The 5,838-nt window shown below is 41.5% G+C and overlaps 1 non-coding gene across 1 annotated transcript; it reads left to right on the forward strand.

The window, feature by feature from the left end:
- Positions 1-242: 242 nt before the first annotated feature.
- Positions 243-318, forward strand: TRNAV-GAC (transfer RNA valine (anticodon GAC)). The gene has a single exon. It is a non-coding gene; the product is annotated as a tRNA-Val (tRNA).
- Positions 319-5,838: the final 5,520 nt, after the last annotated feature.

Consider the following 5,838-nt stretch of genomic DNA (forward strand, 5'->3'; position numbering starts at 1 on the left):
CAATACAAACATTGAGCAAACAAAAACATACATGGAAGAACCCATTTTGGATGAGTTACACAAAAGAGCAAAACCAATTCAAGACATTTTAAGGAAAAAAAGAATCAAGAAAACAGACACATAGGTTCTTCACAAATTTTTGGTATTTAGACCTTCCATAGACTTAATATTCATGGAGCTATTCACCCTAGACTGATGAAGTTATCTCTGAATAATATTATCTGATAAAAAATGCTAAGGAGGCCCTGGCCGGTTGGCTCAGTGGTAGAGCGTCGGCCTGACGTGCAGAAGTCCCGGGTTCGATTCCCGGCCAGGGCACACAGGAGAAGTGACCATCTGCTTCTCCACCCCTCCCCCTCTCCTTCCTCTCTGTCTCTCTCTTCCCCTCCCGCAGCGAGGCTCCATTGGAACAAAGATAGCCCGGGCGCTGGGGATGGCTCCTTGGCCTCTGCCCCAGGTGCTGGAGTGGCTCTGGTGCAACAGAGCAATGCCCCGGAGGGGCAGAGCATCACCGCCTGATGGGCGTGCCGGGTGGATCCCGGTCGGGCGCATGCGGGAGTCTGTCTGACTGTCTCTCCACGTTTCCAGTTTCAGAAAAATTAAAAAATAAATAAAGAAAGAAAAAGTAAAAAAAAATGCTAAGGAGAATATTACGATGGCTCTAACACTAAACATACAAGCTGGATATTCACACCACACCAACAAACCACAAACCTGACTCAGAAAGAAATGGTAAATATTTTTGCCCATTGTGGCATACTAAAAATAGCAAGCTCTAGGTAATCTTAATGAATCCTATTAATATTAAATGTTAGGAAATATTTATTTATTAATATCTCTGGGGCACTTTTAATAAATATGACTCATAATAAATATCAGTGAATCATATTTCAAAAAAAATTAAAGTACATTGAAGATTCGATGTTTCTTTCTTTTATTTAATTTCCTGGGCTCTATGTTCTAGCTACGGGAGAAAAGCAGTACAGAACTTCCTTGACTTATATTATTTAAAAAGTGGATAAAATTACCTTTGGGCTCAAATTAATTATAACAATAAAATTAGAGTAATGCAGGTGTTGAATAACCTTCCTCTATTTAGTTATAAAAGTTTTATTCTTATTTCAATTCAGCACATCTCTAAAAAAAAAAAAAATGCTTGCAAAAAAAAATTTTTTTTCTGCCAGTGTTAACAGTATGACTCCTTTTCTTTCTACCCAACCATGCATCCTTCCGTCCTTCAGCCATTGCCGAATTGGAAGGCATACACATCTGGGCAAATACAATCAGCGTTTCCTCCACAAACACAGATTCCCCTGACAACCAAACAGAAAGGGGGAAAGAAAATGAGAAGCCAAGGATATTAAATTTCTCTTAGACCCAGCACCTGATTCTCATTTGACCCACTGTCTGGGTCTTATTAAGCCCACCCTGATCTCTTCTGTTCCCATAGCTTTTTACAAGCTGGGCGTACGGAATCCCAAGGCCTTGTATTTTTCCGTGTTACTGAACAACAATCCTAGCAGGATAACAGAACATTTGTAAAGTCATTTTCTTTCCATCTTCTTTAGGCTGTTGGGTTCTTCTGCAAAGGCTATCGACTCCAGCTGTGTGAGGACACCTGTCCACCAGGGCCTACGATTACTAATCCATTTCACACAGATCACCGAACTCCTATCAAATTGCAGTAGCTCTTGTTTATTACCATCTTAGATCAGATTCAAACTGGAGGCTCAAAGCTAAAAGGCTTAACCTCTAACCCCCTCACCCTGGGTCACTCCCAATCTGTCTCTGGGGCACTTTTAATTAATGGCAGAGTAAAAAGGATTGTAAATTCCAGAATTCTCATATACCATCCCTTACCCAAAACGCACAACTCACTGACAGCTCAGAAGGTGTCCCATTGACGCATATTTGTTCATATGATTGTATCTGCACAGACGTAATTAAGTGGAGACATGAGGAGCAATGATCTTGAAAATTCATAATGGAATAGAAATACCTCAATGGAGGTTTGGGAATTTACCTTTTTAAGATTGGGACAATCTGCCAGATGATGTGCTTGCATTACATATAACTTTGCATGTGCTGGAGCCAAAAGGGAAAGAAAAGTGGAAAATGCAGGTGCTTAACCAGACCATTAACACCCAGCCATCCAGTAGTAAAAGGAAAAAAAAAAAAAGAGAGGAGAAAGGCTTAACGCAATCAGATTGATCTAATTCAACAATTAGCCAAAATCCAATGCTGCCTAATGGTATAAATATCTTTAGGGCTATTATCGAGTGGGAAAACAGAATAGTGAGACATTAATTTTGCAAGTGTTCTATATGTTTGTGTTCTAATAGAATGCTCCAAGATTAAAGAATGTTCTAGGAAAATCAAAAATATCCTTTCTGAATCATGTACTTCTTTTGACCATTTTCATAATATTTACAGCTTCATTCTAAACTGATGAGATCCAGTACTTAGGGTCAGATAGTTGTCTAGAACACAATGAGAATATTTTTCTGAAGCTACTTCTTGAAATAGGTACCTAAATTAAGTGTAATGATATGCCAGCCAACCACATAGTAAAAACTGCCTGTGCCAGATTCTTTCTTTAAATTCTCTGTCCACAGCAATCTTATGACGGCAGGTTATTATATTTATTTTAGAGATGAATTGAAGTTTTAAAATAAGACTACTAATTCTTGGTTGCATTTAAAAAATAAATAAAAACCCTACCACCTATCATGGGTTGAATGGTACTTCCTCTCTGCCACTCCCCACCAATAAAAAAAGATATGCTGTGGTCTTTACCCTTAGTACTTGTGAATATGATCTTATTTGAAATTAAGATCCTTGCAGGTTTAATCCAGTTATTATTAGAATGGGCATTTATCCTATATAATTGATGTCTTATAAGAAGAAGAAAATTGGACAAAGACACAAAAGGCCAATTTTATATGAAGATGGAGGCGGAGCTTAGTATAACACATACATAAGCCAAGGATTGCTGGCCGCCTCCAGAAGCCAGCAAACAGGCTTGGATGGAACAGTGTCTCTCCGAGCCTCAGAAGGAACAACCCTGCCCACACCTTCAGATTGGATTCCTTTTTTTTTTTTTTTTTTGTATTTTTCTGAAGCTGGAAATGGGGAGAGACAGACAGACTCTCGCATGCACCCGACCAGGATCCACCCGGCACGCCCACCAGGGGCGACGCTCTGCCCACCAGGGGGCGATGCTCTGCCCCTCCGGGGCGTCGCTCTGCCCCGACCAGAGCCACTCTAGCGCCTGGGGCAGAGGCCAAGGAGCCATCCCCAGCGCCCAGGCCATCTTTGCTCCAATGGAGCCTTGGCTGTGGGAGGGGAAGAGAGAGACAGAGAGGAAGGGGGGGGTGGAGAAGCAAATGGGCGCTTCTCCTATGTGCCCTGGCCGGGAATCGAACCAGGGTCCCCCACACGCCAGGCCGACACTCTACCGCTGAGCCAACCGGCCAGGGCCCAGATTGGATTTCTAGGTTCCACACTGGGAGAGAATAAATTCCCATCGGTTTAAGCCAGTCAGTGTGTGGCACTTTGGCAGGTCCCTAAACTCATATATTTTGTATATTCAACAAATTCAGATAAGGCTGACATAAATCTGTTTTATGTTTCTTTAGGTAAACATAACTAGAATATTTCCAGAGGGAAAAGGTGTATCTGTCTTAGAAAAGGGCCCTTAGGGTCCTGACAGGTTGGCTCTGTGGAAGCGTGCCAGCCTAGCGTGTGGATGTCCTGGGTTTGATTCCCAGTCAGGGCACACAGGAGAAACAGCCATCTCTCTCTCTTTCTTCCCCTCCTGCAGCCATGGCTCAAATGGTTTGAACACATCGGCCCCAGGTGCTGAGGATGGAACGGACTCTTTAATGATGTGTGAGGATTAAACATATAAATGCTCCTTCTTTGAAGGCTTATCTCACCCATATTTCTTAGCGCCATCCACCACTCTTTGCCCAAAGACACCTTCCTCTTTCCCACTGTTTTATGCAAATAAATGGTGCACTGCTGGTCTAGCTTTCCAAATGCTGTCTTCCTTGCTTACTCCAGAGACCATTGCAAGTTGGTCTCTGATTAAAAACTTTCACTCTGTTTTGAATGAGAAATGAGACAAATAGTCACATGAAAGAAGATATCATAAATATAAGACAATGTACACCAAATGTCCTAATTGGTTCAAGCACATCAGCTCCAGGCACTGAGGATGGCCCCGTGGAGCCTCCGCCTCAGGCATTAAAAATGGCTCAATTCCCTTCTCCTGCATTAGTTTTTTATTGTTTACAGTGACGTTTGAGTTTAGTTACTTCTCTTCTCTGTGGCAATTTCTGGCTCTCCTGTGTCTTTTTCAGTTTTGTGCTTTGCCACATAGTATAGGGAGTGCTTATCGTCAGCGTTGTTTCAGAAAGCTCTTGGATCGCGTGGTATTCCTCCGCCTCTTTTATGCCCTGCCCCTACCTCCTGCACTTAGAATAACGCTTTCCACAGAGTTGGTCCTCTATAAATATTTGCTGAATTGATTTTAAGATCAAATTAAGCAGCATGAGCTCTCTGGGGTTGAAAAATAGCATTGTAGACAACATGCTTGTCCTCCTCAGTATTCTTTCATCAGCAAAGTGAATCAGATGCCGCGAACTCTTGGTATGAACTATCAAAGGAACGTTGTGGTGGTGGTGGTGGTGGTGGTGGTGTGTGCGTGCGTGCGTGCGTGTGTGTGTGTGTGTGTGTGTGTGTGTGTGTGAATGATTATCTACAATCCAGAGCATCAAGAGAAACAGGTAAATGCTATGGAAATTCCAGTTTATTCTATCTTTCTAGTGGCAACTCATTTGTCTGGTTAGTTTATCTGCTAGATTCCAGTGTTAGATGCAAAATAAAGCTAATCTGCATTGGCATAGTGACTTAACTCACTGGTGTATTATTACTATGTAAGCAGATGTCCATGCAACTACAAATACGTGCTTGTGATAGAATCCCAGCAGGGCTTCTGATGAGTTTTTGTTGTGTTGAACCCTACCCAGGAAATTACTGTGTAAAAAGCTTTGCTATTAGTTATTTGCCTGGAATATCATTTAGCGACACCTGACCAAATTCATGGCAATTACGTTAACTAGACAAATGACATTCCAAATTTCTCATTAGCTTTTTATATTAATTTTCTCAAATTGATTATTGAAATAATAGAAATATGTAAATACACATATATTTACATTCAAAAAAGAACACCTTAAGACAAATTTAGTTCCTCATTATGACTGTTTTTCCATGTTTATTCATCAATAAAACTGACATAGAAAAAAATTAAAATAAAATGTTTTTAAAGCTCAAAAACAAAAAAGACAAATTTAGTACTAAGTAGTAAAAAAAAAAAGCTTATCAGAAAATGATCATATAAGCCAATTATTTATTAAGATAGACTCCACACTATATGTTATCAACTCTAAGCTTCAAACTACTGCTTACTAACAATATGTGCAACACATCTGAATTGTAGTCCTAAAGATACTTAGATGAAAATAATATAAACTAGTTTTTTTGTTTGTTTGTTTTTTTGTATTTTTCTGAAGTTGGAAACGGGGAGAGACAAGTCAGACAGACTCCCGCATGCGCCTGACCTGGATCCACCCAGCACGCCCACCAGGGGCGACGCTCTGCCCCTCCGGGGCGTAGCTCTGCGCGACCAGAGCCACTCTAGCGCCTGAGGCAAAGGCCAAGGAGCCATCTCCAGCACCCGGGCCATCTTTGCTCCAATGGAGCTTTGGCAGCGGGAGGGGAAGAGAGAGACAGAGAGGAAGGAGGGGGGGGTGGAGAAGCAAATGGGCGCTT

The sequence above is a fragment of the Saccopteryx leptura genome, chromosome 8, assembly GCF_036850995.1.
Source record: "Saccopteryx leptura isolate mSacLep1 chromosome 8, mSacLep1_pri_phased_curated, whole genome shotgun sequence".
Taxonomy (NCBI): Eukaryota; Metazoa; Chordata; class Mammalia; order Chiroptera; family Emballonuridae; genus Saccopteryx; species Saccopteryx leptura.